The sequence below is a fragment of the Gavialis gangeticus genome, unplaced genomic scaffold (genome assembly GCF_001723915.1).
Source record: "Gavialis gangeticus isolate Ggan-Ray unplaced genomic scaffold, GavGan_comp1, whole genome shotgun sequence".
Taxonomy (NCBI): domain Eukaryota; kingdom Metazoa; phylum Chordata; order Crocodylia; family Gavialidae; genus Gavialis; species Gavialis gangeticus.
Genome location: NW_017729031.1, coordinates 117,403,204 through 117,422,143, shown reverse-complemented (window position 1 = coordinate 117,422,143; position 18,940 = coordinate 117,403,204). Strand labels below are relative to the sequence as shown.

General features: G+C 42.4%; 1 protein-coding gene across 3 annotated transcripts in view; it reads left to right on the top strand.

Annotated features, from left to right (window-relative positions):
- The window catches only part of IGF2BP1 (insulin like growth factor 2 mRNA binding protein 1), a 108,161-nt gene that overhangs the window by 1,772 nt on the left and 87,449 nt on the right, over positions 1–18,940 (top strand). The window lies entirely within an intron of this gene.

Here is an 18,940-nt window from a genome sequence, read left to right as displayed (position 1 = left end):
GGGGGGGGGGGGGGGGGGGGGCTCGAGATGTGCCCCAAGCTAGGCACGAGTCAGTGCTGATGATCTTTATGTGGGGTTTTTTATATTTATTTTTTAAAGTTACTTTGTAAGTAAGTTTTAAGAAATGATTACAAATGATGCAGTAGTTTACTCAAGGTGGTGTATGACTGAGATCTGTTTTTAGGTTTCCAATACATGTGAGGCCAGAAGTTCTCTCTCTCTCTCGCTCTCTTTTAAGCTATGTAGTTTCCAGTTAGTTTGATCACTTTTCTTTTTCCTTTTTTGTTTTCAATTATAACATTTAATAAGGTAAATTAATTTTTTTTAAATAAGGACTTGTTTGAATATTTCATGCAGGGAGTGTATTTTAAATTAATTGCAGGGAGGGAACTGGTGGTACTGGAGAACTCTTACTGAGTGGTCTGTAATGATTTCACTTGCCTTATTTTTGCTTTAAACAGAAAAATAGAGTCTTTCTGTTTTTAAATGGATGCTATTTCTCCAGCTAGATTTTAAAGAAGCGTACAGTCATCTTCATGCCCTTGGCCTTTTGTTGAGGGATCCTCTTGTGTTAAGGAATTATTCTGGCTACAATGTAGATACTTTGCAGCTTAGGGGACGATACCACACAGAGGAGGAGAAATCCCCAAATAATGAATGGCAATGGCTTTTTAGGAAAAAAAAATGTATTTTCTCCACCTCATTGGGAGCAGGAGATTTGGCCCAAGATACAAATAGTCCACGTTGAATTCTAGCAGAATCTGTAATACACTTCATCCACGTGATCAGGCAGTTACTTCAGCAGCAGAGCAGGAGGGAGGTCGTGAAACAGATCATTTATTGCCTGTTTTCCCTTCTTTAGGATTGACAAAATATACCAACAAGGCACTAGTGACATCTTACAGGGAAAAGCTAGGCCTGAACCATTTGTTGGGCTTTTAAACTTTCTCACCAATTTGCCAATTCAAGCCCAGGGGCTGAAAACTGGATCTTCTATAACCCGTTATAGGTTAATGAGACCCAGAAGGTTTAGCTCAAAACCAAAAATCTAATAATTTCTTATCAAATATTTTAGCAACAAGACCCATCTCATGTATACAGACGATCAATATTGCTTGTTACAGTGTTCAAAGACTTGCTGTGGTTTAAATATCAATTGAATGGAATGTTATTGGAAAGGCAATTACAGTATGAAAGGTAACATAATAAAATCGAAAAAGTCTGATTTTTTTTTCCTTAGCACTGCTAGAAAAATCAATAGGTGAATACAGTAGATTTTGAGATATTTCTTAGTTCATTTATCCTAACCTTTTTTCAGACTTTCTTAATAATAGCAAAGGAGAAATTATATTGAAAGGTAAACATTTCCTGAATGTGTAATTCAAACAAATTGTGACTGAAACTTTATAATAAGTGGAATCAAACTTAAGTTTAGTTACCAAATTTCAGGGAGACACAGGAGAAATAAAATTAATGACATACAGATCCTAAATTCTATGGCGTGGTGTGTTTTTATAGTTATATATACCCCCATCTGCTTTCTTTAAAGCTACAGGAGCCATTTTTGATGTTGACTTTCTCCCTTAAAGTGCTTTATTTGAAGTAGCTTTATTAGTACAAGACTGTGATGTTTCTCAGGTTGGATACATTCATTTATCACTTGATTTTTTGATAAAGTTACACTGTCTTGATTTCCTAAAACAGACTTGTATTTCTGTTTTCTAAATGTGGCCTTAAAATATTAATAGATTTAGGAAGTTAACTAAAAAATAAAAATAAAAAAGTAAAAAGATGATACACCATCTAATAAGATTATTTTTGTCTAAGAGTGAGGTGATGTTAGTGGCTATGTTTCTAAGTGTTTCCTTTTTTTCTGGTTGTTTTGGGACTGGATTTTCCAATCTAAGGACATACAGAGCAGGAAATAGTTAATTAGGGATGATTAACAAGGATTCAGATGTTGTTAGCATAATTAAAAAAAATCTGATGAGACACAAACTTTGAAGTATAGAAACTTAGAAAATGAAGCCACATTCACTCATGTGCTTTTCAGAGAGTTTTACAACTAAAATGTTGACTTGTTGCTTGGATCTCTTTTGTTAGAAGAACTAAAACTGATAAATGCTAAATAAGACTAAAGTTGATGTGTTTTGGAAATTAATATATTTTAGGAAACTGCATATCATAGTTAGTTCTCTCCTGATTGTTTCTTTTCTTATAAAATGTGTCTTCTCTTCTCATCCCTAACAAACATGAATTAAAATACTGAGAATGTGTCAGTGTTAGATGTGAGAGAATTGCTGGAGTGCATTTGTGCAAAGTGTAAGAGAGTTACAAATTCATTAAGAATAATTTAATTAAATGGCTTCTACCAGGATTCTCTGAGAAATCTTAAAAACTGCTTATTCTATTGATGTTGATTAGGAAATTATTTTAAAGAAATATTTAAAAAATGTTATACAACATAGAAAAAAAACATTCATGGGTAGTAAATATATTGTTTCATTGTTTGGCATTCATATTTTAAAACAAAGTTGTATTCAAATTGTGTAGGTTAAAAATGTCTCTCATTGCCATTTTGAGAAGGACATAGAAAGTTTAGGAATATTTTTTTAAAAGGGTGCAACTTTCTGTGTTAGTGAGAGGGCAACTCAAGTTTATATAAGAAAATTAATAAGTTAAAACCCCCCTCGATTAAGAAATATTTAGGAGGGTAGATCTGTCTGAAACTGAAAAGACTTAAGGGGATAGAATTTGAAAGAGAGAGAGAGAGAGAGAAAGAATGAATGAATAAAGGGGGAGGGGAAAAAAAGTAAGTGAATCCATCAAGCAAACATTCCAAATATGAGGAATGTGGAAGTGAGTAGCCCAGAGAGAATGAAACTTAGTAATTGGGGGAAATCGTGAATATGGCTGATAACAGCCAATATACTTAAAACTAAAAGGACATATTTTTAAGTCAGGATAACATAAACAACAGGTCCAGTTAGAAAAAAAATGTGTCCCAAACCCCCAAACAGAGGTAGGAAAATAATTACAGGCGGATTTAGTGTGTTATGAATTGATGTGGATATACATGTATCTAGTTTATTTGAGAGCTGGTGTATTCCCCCCTTTCCAGGCTTTGTTTCAAGTTAATACATGTGCACACTTCAGATATGTTATTTTGTGCATACACAGTCGTATGCCTAATGCTTTCATAACGAAATATTGTAAGATGTGATAGAACATCTGGCGTGACTTCTTTCTTTTAAATTGTTAGTTGAAAAAATGTCTCTTGCTAGCTTTTATTTTCTCAGGTCTGCAAAAGTTTGTTGGAAAAAGTCATTAATTTAATTTAAGAAAGCTTCCTGAATTCTGAGGCAAATTCAGTTTAAATGCATTCTCAACTTTATTTGCTTCCCCTCAAACAGAAACAATTAGCTTTTATTAAAAAGGTGCCGTCTTCATTGCTGAAAGCATTAGCATTGCTTACACCAGGGTTTGAAAATTAATATATGTGAGAAAGGAAGAGGATAAAAAACACCTTGCTATGTAAATATTTAAAGATAATAATTCAGATCAAATTTTGGTTATCTTCATAGTTTTCTTTGGACTTGGACATGTGTACCCGGAAAACTGGTCCTTTAAGAATTATGTTGGACCCTACTTGAAGTAATTTGTAAACCTGTTGGTGAATTCCAGCCATGAAGGACAGACATCATTTGTCTGTTTCGTGTTCTTCTGTAATAAGTAAAGATTCAAAATGTAGATCATCTGGGATGTGCATCATTTTTAATATAACTGAAAAAAGGAAAAACTGCAACAAATTGCAATCAGACACAATTAGAAAAGAATTGGCTTAATCCCTGTTTGTGAGGCGGGGCTAAAACTGGCAAATGTGCACAAGAAGTTGCCACCTCACTGCAAGCTTTCTAGTCTCGAGTTTTTGAGCCAATGAGAAATAAAGATCTGTAGATGCCCTTTGTTTGGAGTTTGATGGGATTTCTTGTGGAAGGAGGGAGAAATGAGTTCTCAACATCTGTAGCAATTTCTTAGGACTGAAACAGATTCTCCAGTGGTGATTTCTTTTGCTTTTTCCTTTTAACAGAAACTATTAAATAAATAAACACATCAATAATAATAGAGTTATCCCCCTTTAAAAAGTCACAGCTATAAGAATATAAACATGTAAAAAAAAATAGTTCCAGCCAGCATCCCCCAAAAGATACAGAGAAGTTAATGTTTTCCAGAATGTGCCAGTCAGTAGGATTTGGGAGAGTTCAGAAAGCAAGAGAAGTTGTGGAAGAATAACATGAGTTAGGCTCAGTGTTTGAAATTCCAGAAACAGAAAGAGTCCCCTTGTGGGAGTGGTTGTTAGTAACTGAGACCACCTGCCTCTAGCAGTAGTTTACAAGTTTGCTGGCTTTATGAATGGAAGGTGCCTCCCTCAGTGACACCAAGAAACATTTTCACCCTGTGTTATTAATGATGCCACTGGTTTTACAAAACAGCCTTTGTGAAACTTTAGAAAATCTCAGTGAGTAGATGTTGCTTTCACAAACAAGAGCCTGGTAAGAGTGCTATGACGAAGGAATGATGCATATGGAACTGTTTTAGTAGTAGTCAGTGATTCTTCTTTCTCGTAACTTAGAGAGAGTGATGGAGACTTTAAAAGCAATGAAAACAGCTGAAACTTTTGGACGGAAGTTCCTTTAAAGACCAAGTTACTCACAAAAATGATCAAAGTTGTTTTCTCATCTAGCTAAGGTTAAAATCTCAGCACACACTAAGTAACCAAGTTTCATTTTCAAAGGTGACTTAAGCACTTGGGTGCTTAACTTTAATACTTAGGCTTCTAAATCACTTCAGCACCTCAAAAAAATGCCCCCATGTTACCAGCAACCTCTTTTTAGTCTCTGGGTTGAGGTATTTACTTTTCAAACAGATAAAAGGAGTTCATAGTCTGTGGAAGCAGAAGCAGCAAAAATGGAAGTGGTGAGAGATCTATATATCTTCATGCTGCCAGATCCTTTATTAATGCATTGCCTTGAGTCGTCTGAATTCTGATTCTGCCAACTTCTGGTTTAAAAAAAAAAAGTAGGAATGAACAGAGGGAATCTTCCTTAAGAACAGAGCTTAAAAAGAAGCACTTAACAGGGAAAGTCTAAACAAGTTTAAAAAGAGAGGGAGATGGACCAGAGAGAGAGAGGAATTGTCTTACAGGATCAGATCAGGAGTGACTAATCTGTTGTCCTGTTCTAACTGTGACTAGTACTAGCTGTTCCAGTGGGAAGTGTAAGTAGCTCTGCAGAAAGCAGTTATGGAATAGTTAGCTCACAGGGAATGTTTCTTCCTAACCTTAGAGTTAGAGATGGGATGCTCTGGAGTGTGGGAGTTTATGCTCCTTTTCAAAGCCCTTGTGCTTTTTTTATCCTTAAAGTTCTGGGTGTTCCCCATAAGTGTGAGATCCTCTTGTGAATCCAGCTTGGAAACCCTTTTTTTTAGACTGTGAAACTTGCTAGTTAAGTCTCTACAAGTTTTATGGCTAGTTAGCATAGGAAGCAGTACGAGGCATAGATGTTTTCTTGAAAGGGTACCACTTTATGTTGTTTGGGAGTTTATTTCTGAAACTCCTTAGAATCAGAGCTCAGTCAGAGAACACGTGGAAGTGAGTTGCCTCTAAGCGTATTCTGTTCCCCGGTAGGACGATCAGTTGTGACAGACTTTAGCATTGGGACTTGTCACCCCCATTCTCTCCAGTAGATGTTTACCTAGTCCCCTGCCCCAGCTTTGACGTTCAGTATAGTTCTAGGAGTGGAGAAGATCTAATTCAGCCTCAGTCAAAAAAGACTGTTTACTTCTAGCCTGTTTCCCTCTCAGTAGTGTTCACGTGAAATGTGATTACTTGCCTACCTGAGAAAGTTGATGTAAGGTGGCATTTTAAGCTGTTACAGTTAAACCCACTGAAAACTCTTATTCTGGTTCAAGTCTGGTTTATACACACTTCAGACAATTTCTAATCAAATTAGGCTCAGTTTATACAAGGCAGTTTTCTGCAAGTGTCTGTCCACCCAGAGGTTTTCACTGGTTTAACCAAACTGGTTTCAAAACTGGACCTTAAATGAGGTCAGCTTTATCCCAGACAAAGCCAGAGGATCAGTATCTCACAGTATCTGGGGGGCCTGATTCTGCAATGAACAGAGTGTTTTCCTCCTGATCAAGCAAAGCACATGGTTTATATTTAAGCCTCCATGTGCTCCCACTGATTTCAGTGGGACTTTGTATGTGCTGTGCTTTGGATCAGGGCTGGACCACTCAGCCTCTTGCAGGCTTGGACCCTAACTCACTTAGTTCAGCCTCCTTTTGCCTCCCCCACCCAGCCGGGGCCAATGCAGAATTTATCTCTGTTGTCCATTTCCTAGTGTCTGTTTCAAGGTGTCTCAACTGAGGGAGGGCTTCCTCAGGTTATCCTGGGAGAAAAGCTTTGAGGCACGAGGCATATCGGGCTTGTGATTCCATTGCCTCACCGGTCCAGATGGGAATGGGACACAGTAAGATTTTTAAAAAGCTCTCAAGTCACTCAGGATCTCTAGCCCCATTTTAATCTGTGACATGGGAGCCCACGTGTCCCTGAAAGCTAGTGGGGTTTAAGTTTCCTAAGCCTAGCCTCTGAAAATGTTGCCTCCATTTCTTATTTCTGCCTTTGAAAATCCCCTCCTGGGCCCTCTGCTGTTCCTCCCTTTGCAGTTGCCATGGATTTTCCCTGCTCCAGCTTTCTTTACAGCCCACCACATGGGGGCTTCTCCAAAAGGGCTTGTAATAAAATCTGAAAAGTGGAAGACATTTTATGGAGATTCCTGATGGAGACAACTGCCCAGGAGGCGAGCTGGGAGCTGGGGGAGGGCTAGCTCTTTGGAGATAGTCACACACAGAGCCAATGCAGCAAAGATGAGGAACAGGAGCAGGGGGTGCTTAAAATGATACCTTTGGCTAGCACTAGTCCAGAAAAGCCTAGCCAGGCTAACACTAGTCCAGAAAAGCCTAGCCAGGTTTGTGGATGCTGGCACAGCTTCCATTCAAACCCAGTCTCTTGCACAGAGGGGTAGATCAAGGCAATGGGGTGGAGAGAAAGGAAGAGTCAGAGCTTGTCTCAAAAATTCTCACGAGCCCTTCTGCTCCTTGAGGAAATGGGCCATTTATTTTAATGTAACTGACACTTGTGAGCCATGACGTGGTCAGAGCTGAAATTTCACACTTTTCTGGCTACTGTAGTTGTCTCGTCAAAGTGCATAAATGTGGGTTTTTTAAACAAAAAAATGCACGCTTCCCTATGCCAGATACTGATGGGGTTTTCAAAGTGCAATCCAGCAGGTTAAGTTTAAACTCAGTACGAATACAATAAAAGCAGCAGCAACCCATGCAGGGGGAGCCACTTATGTCTGGCAAGACTCCACAGATAGTGCAGTGAGATGCAAGTTCTGAGTTGTCTTGGTGTGTCACAGAGGGTAAACAGCACTTCAACTTGCAGTTAAATTGATTTGTGGAAGAAAAGCACGAGTGTTTCTCTGAAGACACTCCATTAGTATTGTTACCTTTTATGAAGTCAGCAACCTAGGTTCTGTGTAATCGGCTCCATTATAAGATCCTAAGACGCACAGAGAAGTAGTAACCTAGAGCCAAGTTTTGAAGAGAGATCAGGACCAGACTTTCAAAGATTCAGCTCCCATTGAAGCATCTCATAAAGGCTCCGTTTTCAAAAGTGATTGGAACCCAGTCCGTTGAGCACAATGGATAACGTAACAGTTACTTCCCCTTCTTAGATATGCCCTCAACCAGGGCTTTGAGCAGCTTGGAAAACTCTTTAGATTCCGTACTGTACCCTAAAAGGAGTCTATTTTAACCAGAGTTAGTAGAAAAATGCCTTGTAGGAGACAAGGAATTTAGTTGCCAATCCTTTTGATTGGCAAACTCAGTAATGATGGAGCCTACCCCAATGTCACATGAAAGGCTGACCCTTTCATGGTTACTTCTGTTACTTCCCCTTCCACTTTTCAATGAAATGTTGCCTTTTGAAAGGAACAAACATCCTGTAGAGCCCTCCCCTCCTTCCTCTCATCAGTTGGGAGCAGCCCTCCTACCAGAGCCCAGCAGCTGTGTTTAGATGTGTACATCTCCAGCAAGTGCTAGGAGAGTGGGATAGACTATTATGGACAGTTGACTCCTCCTAAGTCCAATTAAGTCTTACCCTTGCAAGGCACCCATAAAGGAGCACATGCTAGGTTGGAAGAAGGGGGTAGAGAATTTATTCCATTCTCTCAAAGTTGTAACGCAAAACTTTGTAAAAATCAGGCAACTCTCTAACAAGAAGCTTTTGGAACGTGGAGAGAAGCAAATTTATTGCATTTGGGCTACACATGGCTAAAGCTTCTGACTCATTCCTTTACACGTGGACTTAAAAGCAGGGCAGGGTGTGTGGCAGTTGTCTACTGCATCTTATTTTCCTTTCTAAATCACTCTTTCCATCTGCATCCAGCCTATCTCCTAAGATAACTTCTCCCACACCCAGGGATAGTTGTAGCGGTCAGCAACCAGTATAATCTCCTGGTTCCTCAGGCCATAGTATAGCCTCACTAGGCAAAGCTGATGGTGGCAAGAAAGAGGGGTCCACACAAGGCTAATGTTGGCTCAGTGGGCACAATCCATATGTATCTATCTATCTGATCTGGTTCTGTGGGATATGGAGTAGGAGTCTTGTTGGTCTGAAGATGGGGATGTTTTCAAGCTGTTTAAACAGGATTACTATTTTATTGACCCCAGAAAATGGTTTACATTGTTAATGTAATTAGCTTTTTTTGGCATGGCGTCTACAAATTACCACTTCAGTAGCTATTGTTAAAGTAGTGGTTCTCAACCTTGTTAAACTCATGGCACCCCCTGGAAAATGCCATCTCTTAGCTTATATTCTTTTTTTTTTTTACAACAAAAAAATAATAGAGCAATTCTTCTGTCGCAAATAACTCAGAAAGCCCACACTATGGATGACACTACGAATTTATGTTTGAAAACTCTGGGTTTATCTTGTGAACCATGTGTAGGTGTTTGCACATCTAAAGGTACTAATATTGTGCAGAACTCCATGGTACCCTTAATAGGGTCTCACACACCCCAAAGTGCCCTAGCACCCTAGATGAGAGTCACTGTTCTAAAGACTTGTTAGACTTTTTGGAAACTCACAGAATAAAAAGCTCCTTTCAGATAAACATTTTTGGTCCAAAAAATTGGACCATCTCAGGTTTGGGTGGGGTGGGAGCTGGATGATAACTCAGACCCACAAGTGCCAGAAAAAAAATGTTTGGAGCCAGAAGTCAATAATCAGGCAAAATGCCCATTGACTTCAGTTAGTTTTGCATGATTAAAGGCTGTAAGATCAGGCATTTGGAATACGTTAAATGCAACCAGCAACCCACAATGAAACCAAGTCCTTACATTACTACACAGTAAAAGTTGAATGTTCAATCCCCAGATGTCCAAAAATGCAAGACAGACAAAGATAACTAAGCCGGATAGGGGCCCAATCCTGATATAAGACCCTTGTGATGTTGTTGATTTCAGTGGAACTATTCTTGATTTCTGTTGGGGGAAGTGAAAGCAGAACTGTACCCAGTGGCCACATTCAGACAAGCACGGCTGTGCAGTATGTGACACTGCAGACCCATCTGCGGTGCCACATACCACACATTCAGGTGTTCTCTGCGCTGCAAGGGGGTGGGGAAGAGGGGAGGGTTTGACCCCGGGGGATCCCAGGGTCCAAAAATCCTGTGCAAATAAGAAAAGCCAGGTGACATGCAGGAGCAGCACACGCCGTCCAAAACCAGAGCCTGGCCTGCTGGAGCCATGCCTCAGCTGCTGGCCAGGCTCCAAGCAGCAGGATTACCTCTGCTGAAGCCCCAGGAAGTCCCCAGGACCACAGGTAAGGCTTCCAGGGCCAGCCCAGTTCTGGCCCTAGCCTCCCCTACTGCACCTGGGGTAATCTTCTGTGCGCCAGAGGGCATGTGGCACAGGCATTCCTCGGGGACAAGTAGCAGCGTCCAGTGTGTTTTTTTCAGAACACCTATTTTATAGTTCTAATAGCTTAAGTAATAGAGCCTGCATGGGGCTTACAGTATCATTCAATCACAGGGTCTTTGTGAGAGGAGAGGTTACTTTTTGTCAGAGAAATTTTGTTCACGTGTAAATCAAATGCTTAACAATGATTGTCATATAAAGTTGTGCATTAAGGCTCAGCTTCTGGAAGCAATGTACAGATGTACTTCTTTTCAAGCAGGTGGGTATTTCGACTGAAGTTAATAGGACTACTCTCATGCTAAAGTGAGGCTTAAATGCTTTGCTGAATCTGAGCCGTAATGCATAACTTTATATGACAGTCATTGTTCAGCATTTCATTTATAGCTGAACAAACACCATTTATCAGATAACTGTTGCTTATAGAAGAGACACGAGGAGACCATAGTTGCCTTATCCTCCTTTATCTGAGAGGGGTGAATCATGTATAATTTTTTTTATACTAACGATTAATTGAACGATTCTCTTTGATTGATTCTTGATGGGTCAGATACATCATAAGATACTGTTTTCTGCATCCTGCATTGGTAATCATGCAGACCTGTCTGTCATGTGTATTTGTACAGTGAAATGTTATATTTGGTTTCCTCAAATATGATCACATGCAATTTCAAAATATACTTTGTACATACATTCAGGCCACATGAACAGCTGGGAAAGGTGAATAGGAGCTATGGCACACATGGATCTGAAGGGAATTATCTCAAAAAAAAAATCAGAGCAGCTATCAAGACAATAGTGTGCAGGATTTGCCAAATAGCAAATTGAATTTAAAAAATACTGCTAGTGACGTGCTAATGTCAATATTTAAATGACTCTACTGGGCTAAGCTATTTCCCTCTTAGTGAGGTGAAGAGGCAAGAAGTAGAAGAGTCCTTTGCTGCCATGTCAATGGATATGGCATTATATAGACAAGAGCCTAGGAAACTGGGCCTCCCTCATCCTCTCTTCCCTCAACCTCTCTGTCTTCTACTGCTAGTTCAGTCCCAGTGAAAGGCTGGGGGTATTTCACCCACAGTGTTGTTGGGCCCTACTCCAAGCCGGCTTAGACAATGCAGTGGTTAGAGCACCAGCAGCTGGTCTGCATTAGTTGTTGACAGGCAGAGCTGAACTGAGTGTAGTAATGATGGGAAGTTTTAAGGGGGAGGAGAAAGCATCTGTATCCATATTAGCTTTATTAAGTTTGCATTAGGATGGCTGAACCTTCCCCACAGAAGCGGCTATAGCAGTTACTGATTGTCCAGTTTGCAGACTGGCCATGTTTACCATGTGGCAGAAACAGGAGAGCTCCAAAGCCTCAAACCTGAAATTTGTTGAATATTCTTTGGGATAATTTGGGCTGCTGCTCTACCAAGGATCCTTAGTCACCAACCAGGAACCTGCCACGTTAGGTGCTGTACAGACACAAAACATAGAGGATTCTCCCAGCTATAGACAACTTTCTGTTTAAAAAATGAGTACAACTGCATCTGCACAGTAAGTTGCAGGGACAGAGATCAGCAACTTTTCTCTCATTCCTGTTGCCCAGCGGTCTCTTCTAATGATGAAGAATTTAAGGTTTAATTGCCCAATCTACTACTTTGCTTCCTGCTCCCTGCCCAATCTGCTACGGTGCTACCTGCTTCTTCCTCTATTTGCCATGTGCCACACACAGAGGCTGCCTGTGACACGTGTGGTTGGCCATTAGTAGCTAAGCATGCTCAGATTAGGGGTGGTTCAGAAATGGCCAGAAAAAAACGTATACATGTATCCAGTATTTTTTTTTTTGAGAGGGGCTTGACATGAAGAAGATTGCCTTGTTCTACATATAACTCATTGTATTCCCTTCACACTAATGAAGACGAATCAATTCTTCATTTCAACATTCAAGCATCGAAAATGTTTAGTTATTTGTATTGCCCCTATGAGTGATGTGAGGACCGTTAGAGAGCCATGCAAAAATACCAGCCCCACAAACACAACCCCATCTCCTTGGAATAGCTAAACAAAAGAACACCCATTGAGGGCTTTATTTCAGTTCCCACCAGCACCAGAATATTTTGCCCAGTCTCTCAGAAAATTGATTCAGATCCTTATCGTCAAATTTGCATTTTTTTAAAGCAAACCAAATGATACAGACAACAGTAAAAAAACTTGCTGAAAGGGTTAGGTCCTGTGGCTGGCAACGAAGACCATTCATAGAACCCATCTTGTTACATGTCTCCAGCTGAGAAAAGACCAGAGATTTTAATGCCCCATCCTGTTACCCAGCATGCGTCTCACCCAACTCAGAATTACAATAGAGCTGGTAGAGGGGACTCCATTTCCCAGCATCCCTGCTTGCCTGGAGCTCAGAGGAAGGCCAGGGGAGGATTGCCAATACATCTGAGTCAAGAAATCACGGTCTCTGGTCCTCATGCTAGAGTGAAGCAGCGAGGTATCATTTTGATCAGACCCAAGCATGCTTCCTGGACACAGGTTCTTTCAGGGAAGGAATTCTTTGTCTCAGAGGAGGAAGAGTCTCATGTGAAATTGCTTGGAGTGCTTTATTTTGAAAACAAGTCTTTTTGGGGGGCTTAGAGTATTGGTTGTTACTTTTTATATAATACTTATATAATACGATTTATATTTTATCAAATGGTTTATTGTCACTGCCTAGCTTTTAAAATTGGAACTGACTGAAATTGTTGCATTAAAGCATAGGTTGATAAAGAGTGGCTTTTAGACCAAAATGAACTTTTCTGTGGGAGATTTTAGTCCTTTTTTGCTTAAAAACACAAACTCAATTTCTTTAATTTTTGTGATTATTTTGTTTTTGCCTTGCTTTCACTTTTTCCTTTCCTTTTTTCCTTTCTCCACTCTTTTTTCCAGTGAAAATAAGAGGGAGATCTAGGATCTATTTTCAATCAAAGCTAGTAAAAAAAAGAGAAACTGTTTTCCACTAAATATTTCAAAAGATATTTCTTGGGCGTACAGTATGGAATTTGTCCAAAGATTTTGTCTCAAGCTTCCCTGGTTGATGCACAGTTTCAACAATTTTAGTTTGAGCCTTAGGAAAAGGATCTTCTCCTCTGTGTTAAGATCAGGAAATGTAACTTCTGGCTTCTCAATAGGTTTAGAGATTTTTTTTACAATTTATTTGATCCCTAGGGGCTTGTCTGCTTTCTCAACTGTTGCACGGGGTTATCTTTAGTGGGTAGAAAATAGATAAATTTGCATTGGTCCATATTTTTTGTGGACACTCTGGGTGCATCTACACAATGTTCCTACAGCACAGCGCAGCATGGGCGATTACTGCACCATGTGCATAGCAGAGGTGTGCTATACCTGGGGAGCGTAGCTGGTGATCACATGTAGACACACGTGATTGCTATGTTACCATAGCACACCATATGGTGATGGCAGTACATTGCTATGTCACCATAGGGCAACATGGAGACGTGCCCTCTTGTATTCATTTTAAGTTGATTTGTGTTTAATCTGCGTCTACTTATTCACCTATACAAGCAAATCCCAGCAAACAAGGTTTAAGTGTCCACAGAATTGACCTAGTTTCTTTGAATCTATGAAATCAAACTTTAGTTAAATTTAGGCAACTTCATATATAGATCAGTCCTGAAACACATCCTTCTCCATCCTCACAACTTTCCTAATCTCCTACTCCCTTCTCCACCTACCTTCTGATGCCCATGTGTCGATTAAGAAAACCTCAAAAAGTATCAAGGATTGGGAATCATTCTGCGTGTTTTCCACAGTTACTTGCATTTGTATTTGTTGTCATCCAGCTCCTGACACTGCAGATACCTTCAGCCTCGAACCCTATATCATAATTATTTGTATTGCAGTGGAGGCCAGTATTCAGACTGGTTTCTTAGGTGTCTATCAATGCTTTTGCTTTCCAACACCCCTGTATTAAGCTCTGCACTCTGGAGGGCAATTCACTTTGGTCGTATTAGGTTTTTGGAATCTCTGCACAATCCATAGAAAGTCTTGGGAGGAGCCTAAATGTGATTCAGGTCTAGCTGCTTACATATAGAGAATGGGGAGCAATAGGTTCCTTCCAAGCAGAGGCAACCTGAGCAGGATGCAGCGCTTGGGGCAAATCAAGCCATGTGGGCTCCCACCCCTGCTCCGATCCCAGACCCGAAGAAGCTGCAGTCGCCATCACCGGTGGCGGTGACAGCGGTGGTGGGGGGAGGGGGTAGCGAGCAGCTGAATGTGGAGCCGCTGCTCTGCCCAGCTCCACACCACCACTGCTCCACCCGGCTCTGCGGGACCCCCCAAAGCACGGGTCCCAGGGCGGTCGCCCTGAATTGTTCCCCTCAGGGACGGCTCTGCTTCCAAGGGTGGTTACTGAAGCTCAGAGTCACATAAAGGTAGGAAATGTTAAGCACAGAGGTATGTTTGAACTCTTGTTCGGCTCCCTGATGGTTAGGTGCCTGATTGAAAATTGTTCATTGGGGTCTCTCTTTTCTTTTAGGTTACAATCTCTGGTCTCATTTCTGAGGACAATTGCTTAATGGTTTAGGAGATTGGCATTACCTTGTGCCTATCTTTTGCCAAATAACCTACTGGTTACAACGTGCACCAAGAAAATGGGTCCATATCCTTCACAATCAATATAAAGTACCAAAGCATTTCTCAGATCAGTTCTGAGTTAAGGATTTTATGTACCATAGACACTTCCTGGTTCTTAGCCATAACAGGTAGGAGTCGGGGGCTTCAGTGGACTGGGAAGAGCTTCTTTCTCTGTGGGATTTTTAACTGTGATACATGTGAAAACAAGCGCAACTTTATCACCTTTGGCAGGCAAAGCTTGAATGTGACTCAGGTAATTATTAGATACTCTGGAAAGACTGCAGGTAGTTCTGAATGTGCTGCAGCCACTTTAAATTACTGCTAATGTTTCATGTGGACTACCACACTTTGTTGATCTCATATTTGTAGGTGTTCTTAGCCCCCTGGAAGTGCTTTTTCAACTCTGTTGAACTTGATGCAAATGGATGCATAGCTCAGATGCTGTGGACATGCAGGAAGCCTCGGGTAGAGTAGGGTCAAATGAGGACAATAACCATAATTTGTGAAAAAGGGCTGTGTTGTATAGAGCTGTGATCTGCATTGTTAGAAGCAAATTCTACCTAAGGAAGGAGGGAAATGCATCCTGATGATGACTGAAGAAGCACTATAGCATTGGTCCAAGAGGTGATTGCCCCAGTTCATGTAGCTATTGGACTGTGGACGATAGATCATGACCTTTAGGAATTTGAAGGATTCCTGCCAAAAACATGGAAGAAACAGTGGCCCTTGATCCAAAATGATGCCTTATGGACATCCATAGGTGCTGAAGGTATGTTCCAGAAAAAGTTAGGGTATCTTTTTACTGGAGGAGAACCCTTGGTCAGGAATAAAATGGGCCATCATTGTGATTAAGTCAACTACAAGCAAGATTGCTGTACAGCCCTGTGAATGGGCTAGTCCACAACACTCTAGGGACAAATGCATGTGTAATATCTAAATGGACCACAACAAATTGATCTAGCACATCTCTGAAGATGTTGTTTACACAGTGCTGGAATGTGGCTGGTGCATTACAAAGGCCGAATGGCATGACTAGATAATTGGAAATTTCTATACCAGGTGTTGAAGATCATCTTCCATTCCTCTCATGGATGTGGGCCAGGTTGTAGGTTCCCTAAACGCTGAGCTTGCCAAAATCCTCTCAGTGCATGCTGTTTCCAGTAATTTATTGTTAAGGGGTAGATCAGGGGTTGTCAACCAGAGGTACGTGTACCCCTGAGGGTATTTGGGAAGGCCCCAGGGAGTATGTGGTGGCGACGTGGACAAGCAGGGGTACTTGGAAAGTGTGCCACTGCCTGTTGCTGTGTGCTGCCACCATATGCCACCGCTGCCTGCCATTGACCAGCTGCCGGGGGACCCTTGCCCCGCTCATCAACTGGCTGCTGCTGGGAGGCCCCCCCTGCTCATCCAGGGGGTACAGTCCAGGAGGGGTATCCACCAGAATGGGTACACTCCTTAAAAAAAAAAGGTTGAAAACCCCTGGAGTAGAGGGATACCCATTCCAGATTGCGGCATTTTTTGATGTCCTTTAAGAGGTAGTGGTGTTGCCCAGTCAAGGGCTTTACCAGTCAACAAGCTGATTATATGCTCTACCTTGATCCTACCAATGAGATATAGGTGTGGGGATAGCATGAACCAAAACAGTACTGGGCATCACCAGATCTCTTTGAGCAGCAGTATTGTAGGGGCTGGGGCTGTGGGTGTGTCAGATTTGTCAACGGGGTACTGTTCTACCTCTGCAGGTGAGCTACCTGGCTTTACAGACCCTGGACAGTGTTCTGCAGTTCACTGGGTGAGACATGGGCATCTGTCAGCTTCATACCCATGGCAGGGTGATAAAAGAAGGTTCTCTTCAAAAAGGGGCAGATTTTTTTTTGGTTTGCTCAAGCAGTCAGAAATGAAGCATGGACAGTCCAGAGCCAGGATCAGAGCCGTTGGTCTGAGCTAGGTGAAAGAGCAAGGTCTGAAGAATAAGCTACAACCAGGAACTGCTGATACTGGAGTCAGGGAACCAAGTAGGAAGATAAAACCAAGCAAGGTTGAAGCAGGAGTCTGTGCAGATAGAAACTGTGATCAGAGCTGGATAAAAGGGTAGGCAGAGCCTAGGACAGGAATGGGAGACAAGCCTTAGCATTAGTGGGGTCACTCAAGGTGTTTCATAGTTGGTTGGGTCGGAAGGGACCTAAGCAGATCATCAAGTTGGACCCCCTGCCATGGGCAGGAAAGAGTACTGGGGTCAAATGACCCCGGCTGGGTGACTATCTAGCCTCCTTTTGAAGATCCCCAGGGTAGGCGCCAGCACCACTTCTCTTGGAAGTTGATTCCAGATCCTAGCCACCCTGACTGTGAAGTAGCGCCTCCTGATATCTAGCCTGAAGGAGACATGTTGACCACATTGTCACCAGCAGTCTGCTCAACCCTCTCATGATGGACTTTGAGAAAGAGGCATGGTTGTATAGGGATAGGGCTTCTTGGTGGAAATGGACTAGCTTGTTTACAGGATTTTGGGATATGGTTCTACAGCTACATGGGTTCACTGGTCCCTGCTATCACAGTTGTCTTTCCCTTCTTGACCCTGTCCTATTGACCTTATCTCTGGGCTGAATTCAATGCTGGCAGCACAAGTTGAGCATGGTTTCTGTGTGCCTATCAGTAGAATTTAGGTACCTCAGCACAAAACTTTGAATTGCAAAGGAGCATAGGTGGGAACTAGGCACCAAAGCCTGGGGTTGGCCCATGGGTTGGATCCATTCCACTGATCGATTCTATCCTGCCTGCAAAGATGGGGCTTCTCTGGTGTTTTGGCATGTGTATAGGGCTTCTGTGGCTTTTTGGTGATGGGAGGCCTCATTCACACAGAGATTGGGCAGTGGCCACTGCTAGGTTAGAAGGGCTGGCCTGTATCAGACTAAACTGTGTGTCTTTGGCCCGCTACTGCCAAATTGTTCTCAGCCTCTGTCCTAAGCTATAGTCCATGTGCAGAAGCTGTAGTAGGGAACTTTGCAATCCAAAATGGGAGCGTCCTGCTTCTTGTAACTAAGCTCTGCCCCAGTCCCATTTAGGTACCTAATGGACCAATCTCAGTTTGGCCCTGATCCGATTATGCAAAGTGCTGTAGAAACAAAAAGATGGTCTGTGCCACGTTTCTTCCTGTGTGGGGGGAATAAGGGGCCCCAAAATATGCAAGCATTGCAGAGTGGCAGGGGGTTAATCACCAGAGGTTAGTCATAGTAGTTATTGCAGTCCTGGTAAGTATATGGATACTCCAGTGATGAGTGTGGTGTTAGAACAGTGGTTTTCAATCTTTTTACACTTGAGGCTTCCCTTGGAAACTGCCAGCTCTTAGTTTTCACTCATTTTTTTGATTACAGAAAAATAAAACAGGAATGTTTCTGTTGCAAAGAACTCAGAAAGACCACAGCAGGTCAGTGTTGTAGCATATAGTGTCTTAACAACATAGATTCTTCCAGCAAAGCTTCACCAGCTGTTTCATTTCAGTGTTATTTCGACTCGCTTTGTTTTCAAAACAGCAAAATCAAGACGAAACAAAGGGCTTTGAAACAGCCTCAAAACGAAACGAGACCAGTCGAAACATTTTGAAAGTTTCAAAATGTTTTGAATTTCAAAGCAGCTAGCCAGGTGGTTGGAGGCAGGGGAGAGCCAGGGCTGTGCTCTGAGCGGCTCTGCAGCCCCATGTGGCTCATCCCGGCGGGGAGTGCAGTGCTCGATCTGCCCGCTTCCCACCACCTGGCTGCGCTCCCATCGGCTCTGCCAGCCCCATGGACCTCAGCCCAGTGGCAGAAGGCGGGAGAGCCAGGGCTGCACTCCACCTCCTGCCACCAGGCTGAGTTCCACGGGGTTGGGAGCTGCTGGGAGCTGAGCCTGGTGGGGGGAAGTGGAACGCAGCCTGGCACTCCACTCTGCTTCCCCACACCGGGCTCAGTTCCCTAGGGCTGCTCTGGGGAACTGAGCCCAGTAGGGGGAAGTGTCTTATGCCACCAGGCTCAGTTCCATGGATCCATGCTGGGTGCAGGTTGCACCCCGTGCCAGTCCCAAGTGGCAGCAGCAGCCTCCCACCCACACCACTGGGAGGGCTGTGGGGCTCTGCCGGACTTCTCCCGGGGGTGTGGACCCCGATCTGCCTGCCAGATGACAGGAGGCTGCTCCTGCTGCCTGGGACTGGTGCTGGGCACAGCCTGCACCCAGCGCTGGGAAGACTGATGCTGCTGCTGGCCCTAGATCACAGGTGGTTGGTTCTGCCACCTGGGGCCAGCGGCAG